Here is an 8116-nt window from a genome sequence, read left to right as displayed (position 1 = left end):
AACCCTCCCACGTCCCTCCCGCCGCCCCCTCTCTCCCCCGTCCATGGCCGACGCCCCGCCGAGTTCCGGCGGCCTGGCCGTCGACCCGCCCGCAAAGGTGAAGAAGAAGGCGCCAAGGAAGCCGCGGTCGGAGTGCATGCCGGAGGAGATCGCCAAGTTGGACGCGGAATCGGCGAAGAGGAGGGAACGGAGAGCGATCGTCAAGGTCAATGCCGCCGCGGCCAAGTTCGCCGCCCAGCGCGAGGAGCTGGAGGCCGCGCGGCGCAAGGCCGCTGCCGACGAGAAGGAGGACCTCGTCAACAAAGCGCACGCCATCCTCATGCTTGGCATGGGCCGTCCGGCGGGGTTCCCTGCAGCGGCCGCCGGCCCTGCGAGCATAGGCTCGTCGGTCGGCCGACCTGCGCACTACCAGTCGCCGACGTCGCGCGCCGCGCCCATGTCGCCCGACTTTCTTCCGACAAGGCACGACGGCCAGACCCGTTTCTCGGGGACGCCGGACGTGGGCATGTTCGCGCCGTCCACACCGCGTCCCGCGGCCGTCATCGACCTCAACGTCACGCCTGGGTCCAACAGCGGCGACCGGGCGTCCGTCGAGATGCAAAGAAAGCAAGCACGGGCGCCGTTCACGGGCACCATGCCGCCCTCCGCGTCTTGTTTGACGGAATGCCAACACCAACGCCAACGGTCGATGACCCCTTCTACAACCAGTACATGGAGGACGTGATCTTCGAGGGTGGGCATGGCCGTGCCTACGACCCCGAGGAGACCCAAAATCAGGATGGCCGCGCCCAGTACGTGCCCGATGAAGAGGCCAACGACCGTGCTGACTACGACCATGGTGACTCGTGGCATGAAGATGATGACATCTATGTCGAAGGCGACGGTGATGAAGAAGAAGGCAACGACGTTGATTTTAGTGGCGAGCCATTGTTCATCGACGAGCTCACCCAAAGAGCGGAAGCACAAAAGAAGAGGAAGAGCATTTTCACGGGTTCATACATACAAGATGAGGACAAGTTGATTTGCCAAGCTTGGATGGAGATTAGCCAAGATCTGAGGACCGGCGCGCAACAAAAGGGCATTGTTTTTTGGACGAGAGTCCACAAAACATTCCATGAAAGGAAGATGTTTGAGCCCTACCAATTTACAAGCAACCGTGGCATCGGCTAGATTCAAAAAAGATGGTTGTTCATCCAACAAGAGTGCAACAAGTATTGCGCCGCATTTCAGAGCGTTGAAGCACGGCCCGTGAGTGGTCTTGGCGTTGGGGACATGGTATGCTCTCCTCTTCCTAGCACTTTCCTTGCTACGGCCATGACACTTCGGTCGTGTATATGTTTGCATGTTCACTTGTTGTTGATCATGTGATTTAGGCATTTCAATCTTTGGAGGCATTCAAGGCCTGACACAATGACAAGCCATTCACTCTTACGCATTGTTGGACGATCATCAACAATTGCCCTAAGTTCAAGGACCAATACCGTGAACTACAAAGGAAGAGAGGACTAAAGACGGCCAAGTACGCCGGAGGTGGAGATGGCGAGGCCTTGAAGAGGCCGAGGGGCAAGACCAACTCTAAGGCTGATGACATACGTGATGCCTCATCCATGGCATTGCATGACACTTTGCATGGCATGATGTCCCAAAAGGATGTGAGGGACGAGAAGAAGCGGCAAAGCAAGGAGGAGTAAATGAAGCAATACCTAGACCTTCAAAGAAAGAAGCTTGAGATGGAGGAGGCGGCCAAGAGGAGGAAGATCGACATGAAGCAGGCGGCCCGGCAAAGGCAGCTCGACATCAAGGCCGACAACATCAAGGCCAGGCAGAGGCAGCTCGACATCGAGGCCACGAACGCCGCCAAGAAAGCAAAGGAGGTGGCCCTTGCGATCATGAGCGTGGACTTGTCGAAGATGAGCGACAAGACGAGGGCATGGTTCGAGGCCAAGCAGAAGGAGGTGCTCGAAGCCGAAGGCCTGAACTAGGTCGTCCGATCGGCCGTGGCCGTTCTTTTTGGAGGCTGGCATGGGTGTCGCCCGCCCGCTGGGCCGCTGGCTGTGTGCCGGCGATAAAACATTCATTTTTATGGCCGGCTGTGTTGCCGGCCGCTGGCTGCGTTGCCGGCAAGGACAACTATTCATTTTGAAGGCTGGCTGTGTTGCCGGCCGCTGGCTAATGGCGGCGATGGACGTGTAGGCTGCTGGCCTGAACTAGGGCTTGGCATTTGAAACGTTCTTTTGGGTTTTTAAATAGACACGGACATAATGGGGCAAATGGATGCGGCCGCGCGCTGGGCACACGGCCACCGCATCCCAGGACACGCCCGGACATGACCCCAAATCCCACCCCAAACGGACGAAATCCGGACAAAGCGGACGTCCGTTTGGGGTCGTGCGGTGGAGTTGGCCTAATGTACTATCTTGTTGTGCTCGAATTCAACGCCAACACAGCAACTGCCGTGCAAAAGGTAGTATTATCTGTCGGAAATATGAGCAATTTATCGAATGATTTTATTAACAGAAAGATTTGATAAAGCATGGCCAATATAACAGGGATAAGACTAGTCATGCGATCTGACATAGAAAAGGTAAATAACATCTGCATATATGAACTGTAACCAAGCTTTTTATGTAAAGCAGACAGTAGGGCAAGTTTCATATATGAAGTAGAACCTAACATATCTAGGGCAAACACCAGAACAAGGAACTGTAGCAGAATCTCGAACAGAAAGGAGAAGAACACATACGGGACAACAACAACAGCAACAGCACTAGACTTGGGGTCGGTGTCCTCGCCAGCCATGTCGTCGAGGAGGCCGTCGACGTTGGGGAAGAAGTCATCGTCGGGGAAGTAGTCGTCGGAGTCCGGGGCGTCCGTGACGAAGAAGTCAGTAGTCGTGTTGAACGCTCCTCAAAAACCTTATCACCCTTCTCTCGTACAGGACTCAAAAGAGGTGCGGTTTCGGAGGCCTACTGTCCCGACTCGCGGTGCACGCCGCAAGCTGGGATGAGGGAGACAGCAGCAGCTCAGAGATTGGAACCAGTGGCGAGAGGAAGAAGAAGTTCTGGTGCGTCTCTCTGAGAGGAGCGACCTCCCTTTTATAGGCGCAAGAGAAGGAGGTGAGAGGCTGCGCCGGGAGCTGAAGGGAACGAGGGAGACGAAATGAACAAACAGCAGCCGAAGGGTGCAACGTTCGTATTCAATTTCCACTACAACAAAAACTTTCCAGCTCCAGAGTGACCTTTCGTATGCCCGTAGTGCGTGGTAAAAAGTTAGACATCGGCTCGGCTCATTCCCGCAACCCGCGGAGCGGCGTGGCGCGTCGTGACGAGGCGGACGGCGGAGGAGGAGCGTGCGTGGATGTCCCTCTTGTTCTCATGCTCATACAAGTGGGGAAAGATCATCCCTTATACGAAGGTCCAACTCTCACTAAACTAGCAATGTGGGATTAAACTTTAGTAGTATCCCTTGCCTTGCATGAATGGGCTAAGTGGGCCTCTAGGATTTATTTAGGAATTTCTGAAATAGTTATTGGGTTGTCCCAAAATAGACTAAATTTTTACAATCCCCCACCAGATCCCAGAGGCACACAGAAATTTGCCTTTGGTTCCAAAACACTGTTTTATATATCGGTATTGCAGTGGAGACTGTTAAGTTGAACTTCCACCTAGAACTCTATGCTACACTAGTAAGAAACTTGAACAGTGGACTGGGTCTTGAACTGCAAGTTTTCTGCGAATCTAGCTTCACACAAAGCCTTGACCGATACTAGGCCACCGTGGGTCTTCCCCGTGGGTGGAGCTTATGCGTCATACTCCGCGACCTTTCATGAGTTTACTAGAGAGAACCCTACTCTCATAGATTGCGACATTTGACAATCAGGCTCATATAAGTGTGTTCTTCAAAAGATGTTCTGCAGGACAACATCTCTGCTTAAATGAGCCACTTAGAACACATTAAGATATACATCAACCTGCCATGCAGATTTAGGAGAGTATTGCATCTTCATGGAGTGATATTGTTAACAGTAAGAATACTCTCCTCTCAGTTGACCAATAGTTTGTCTTCCACATCTAATTCACGGGATCTCCGATCACATAGACTAGGTTACCACTATGAACAACTCATATTGTGGGTCTCATACCCATCTTTCTCGATGCATTCATTATCTATCACATTACGTGATAGACCCTTAGTAGAAGAATCTTCCAGATTTTTAGACGTTTGGATATAATCCAATGCAATAACTCCGAAGTTTCTCATTTTCCTGATAGACTTTAACCTTCTCTGAACGTGTCTTGATGACTTCATGTTATCCTTTGAGCTGCTCATTTTCGTGATCACAGTTTGATTGTCACAGTTCATAAGGATACCCGGTACAGGTTTCTCAACATCCGGCAAGTCATTCAAGAGCCGACGAAGCCAATCTGCTTCGACCATAGCTATATCTAGTGCTATGAGTTCTGCTTCCATTGTTTACCTTGTTAAGATGGTCTTCTTGCAAGACTTCCAAGAAACAGCGCCACCTCCATGAGTGAATACATATCCGCTCGTGGCCTTTATCTCATCAGCATCTGAGATCCAATCTGAGTCACTATACCCTTCAAGCACCTTTGGGTGCCCAGTGTAGTGAATTCCATAATTCGTAGTGCCTTTCAAGTAACGCAAAACTCTCTCTAGAGCTTTCCAATGCACATCTCCTGGTTTTGAGACAAACCGACTCAGTTTGCTAACAACAAAAGAGATGTCAGGTCTTGTAGCACTGGCTAAGTATATAAGCGAGCCAATAATCTGAGAATATTTCAATTGATCTCTAGCAATTATTCTATTCTTTCGAAGCAACACACTGGCATCATATGGTGTTGGAGAGGGCTTGTAGTCACTATCGCCAAAGTGACACCAGATCTTTCCACATAGTGAGATTGAAGCAATGTAATCCCACCATCATCGTCTCTCAACAACTTGATGTTCAGAATGATCAGCCACTCCTAAATCCTTCATCTCAAAACAACGAGATAGGAAATCCTTGACCTCCTTAATAACATTCAGTTTTTTTCCAAAAATCAGTATGTCATCAACATACAAGCAAAGGATAACTCCCTTGCCCCCACCATGGCGATAGTACACACATTTGTCAGCTTCGTTTACAACAAAGCCTGCAGCTGTTAAAGTTCTTTCAAACTTCCCATGCCACTATTTGGGTGCTTGCTTGAGTCCATACAAAGACTTCAACAACTTGCACGCTTTTCCTTCCTGGCCATCTAGTACAAACCCATCTGGTTGTTCCATATAAGTTTCCTTGTCCAACTCTCCATTTAGGAAAGCAGTCTTAACATCCATTTGATGAACGAGAAGACTGTTGGAAAAATGCCCTAGAGGCAATAATAAATTGGTTATTATTATATTTCCTTGTTCATGATAATCGTTTATTATCCATGCTAGAATTGTATTGATAGGAAACTCAGATACGCATGTGGATACATAGACAACACCATGTCCCTAGTAAGCCTCTAGTTGACTAGCTCGTTGATCAATAAATGGTTACTGTTTCCTGACCATGGACATTGGATGTCGTTGATAACGGGATCACATCATTGGGAGAATGATGTGATGGACAAGACCCAATCCTAAGCCTAGCACAAAGATCGTGTAGTTCGTATGCTAAAGCTTTCTAATGTCAAGTATCATTTCCTTAGACCATGAGATTGTGCAACTCCAGGATACCGTAGGAATACTTTGGGTGTGCCAAACGTCACAACGTAACTGGGTAGCTATAAAGGTACACTATAGGTATCTCCGAAAGTGTCTATTGGGTTGGCACGAATCGAGACTGGGATTTGTCACTCCGTGTGACGGAGAGGTATCTCTGGGCCCACTCGGTAGGACATCATCATAATGTGCACAATGTGATCAAGGAGTTGATCACGGGATGATGTGTTACGGAATGAGTAAATAGACTTGCCGGTAACGAGATTGAACAAGGTATCGGGATACCGACAATCAAATCTCGGGCAAGTATAATACCGCTAGACAAAGGGAATTGTATACGGGATTGATCGAATCCTCGACATCGTGGTTCATCCGATGAGATCATCATGGAACATGTAGGAACCAACATAGGTATCCAGATCCCGCTGTTGGTTATTGACCAGAGAACGTCTCGGTCATGTCTGCATGGTTCCCGAACCCGTAGGGTCTACACACTTAAGGTTCGATGACGCTAGGGTTATAAAGGAAGTTTGTATGTGGTTAACGAATGTTGTTCGGAGTCCCAGATGAGATCCTGGACGTCACGAGGAGTTCCGGAATGGTCCGGAGGTAAAGATTTATATATGGGAAGTCCTGTTTTGGTCACCGGAAAGGTTTCAGGTTTTATTGGTAACGTACCGAGACCACCGGGAGGGTCCCGGGGGTCCACCAAGTGGGGCCACCAGCCCCGGAGGCCTACATGGGCCAATAGTGGGAAGGGACGAGCCCCTAGGTGGGCTGGGGCGCCTCCCACCAAGGCCCAAGGCGCCTCCAAGAGGGAAGGGGGGCAAACCCTAGGGCGGATGGGCCCTAAGGCCCACCCCAGGTGCGCCTCCCCCTCTCCCCCTTGTGGCCGCCACCCAGATGGGATCTGGGGGCTGACGCCACCCCTAGGGAGGGAACCCTAGGTGAGGGCGCAGCCCCTCCCCTCCCCCTATATATACTTGAGGTTTGGGCTGCCCAACACACACGAGTTCCTCTCCTTGGCGCATCCCTACCCCTCTCCCTCCTCGTCTCTTGCGATGCTTGGCGAAGCCCTGCTGGAGCACCATGCTCCTCCACCACCACCACGCCGTTGTGCTGCTACTGGATGGAGTCTTCCTCAACCTCTCCCTCTCTCCTTGCTGGATCAAGGCATGGGAGACGTCACCGGGCTGTACGTGTGTTGAACGCGGAGGTGCCGTCCGTTCGACACTAGGATCTCCGGTGATTTGGATCACGACGAGTACGACTCCTACAACCCCGTTCTATTGAACGCTTCCGCTTAGCGATGTACAAGGGTATGTAGATGCACTCTCCTTCCCTCGTTGCTAGATTACTCCATAGATTGATCTTGGTGTTGCGTAGAAAATTTTGAATTTCTGCTACGTTCCCCAACAGTGGCATCATGAGCTAGGTCTATGCGTAGTTTCTATGCACGAGTAGAACACAAAGCAGTTGTGGGCGTCGATATTGTCAATTATCTTGCCGTTACTAGTCTTATCTTGATTCGGCGGCATCGTGGGATGAAGCGGCCCGGACCGACCTTACACGTACTCTTACGTGAGACAGGTTCCACCGACTGACATGCACTAGTTGCATAAGGTGGCTAGCGGGTGTCTGTCTCTCCCACTTTAGTCGGATCGGATTCGATGAATAGGGTCCTTATGAAGGGTAAATAGAAATTGGCAATTCACGTTGTGGTTTTGGCGTAGGTAATAAATGTTCTTGCTAGCAACCTATAGCAGCCACGTAAAAAACTTGCAACAACAATTAGAGGACGTCTAACTTGTTTTTGCAGGAAGTGTTTTGTGATGTGATATGGCCAAAGGATGTGATGAATGATATATGTGATGTATGAGATGATCATGTTCTTGTAATAGGAATCACGACTTGCATGTCGATGAGTATGACAACCGGCAGGAGCCATAGGAGTTGTCTTAATTTATTTATGACCTGCGTGTCAACATAAACGTCATGTAATTACTTTACTTTATTGCTAACCGTTAGCTGTAGTAGTAGAAGTAATAGTTGGCGAGACAACTTCATGAAGACACGATGATGGAGATCATGATGATGGAGATCATGGTGTCATGCCGGTGACGATGGTGATCATGGAGCCCCGAAGATGGAGATCAAAAGGAGCTAAGTGATGATGGCCATGTCATGTCACTATTTGATTGCATGTGATGTTTATCATGTTTTTACATCTTATTTGCTTAGAACGACGGTAGCTTAAATAAGATGACCCCTCCCTAAAATTTCAAGAAAGTGTTCTCCCTAACTGTGCACCGTTGCGATAGTTCGTTGTTTCGAAGCACCACGTGATGATCGGGTGTGATAGATTCTTACGTTCGAATACAACAGGTGTTGACGAGCCTAGCATGTACAG

Source organism: Triticum dicoccoides, chromosome 2A (assembly GCF_002162155.2).
Source record: "Triticum dicoccoides isolate Atlit2015 ecotype Zavitan chromosome 2A, WEW_v2.0, whole genome shotgun sequence".
NCBI classification, from domain to species: Eukaryota; Viridiplantae; Streptophyta; class Magnoliopsida; order Poales; family Poaceae; genus Triticum; species Triticum dicoccoides.
The sequence above is the reverse complement of the archived record's forward strand: the minus strand, read 5'-3'. Positions refer to the sequence as shown.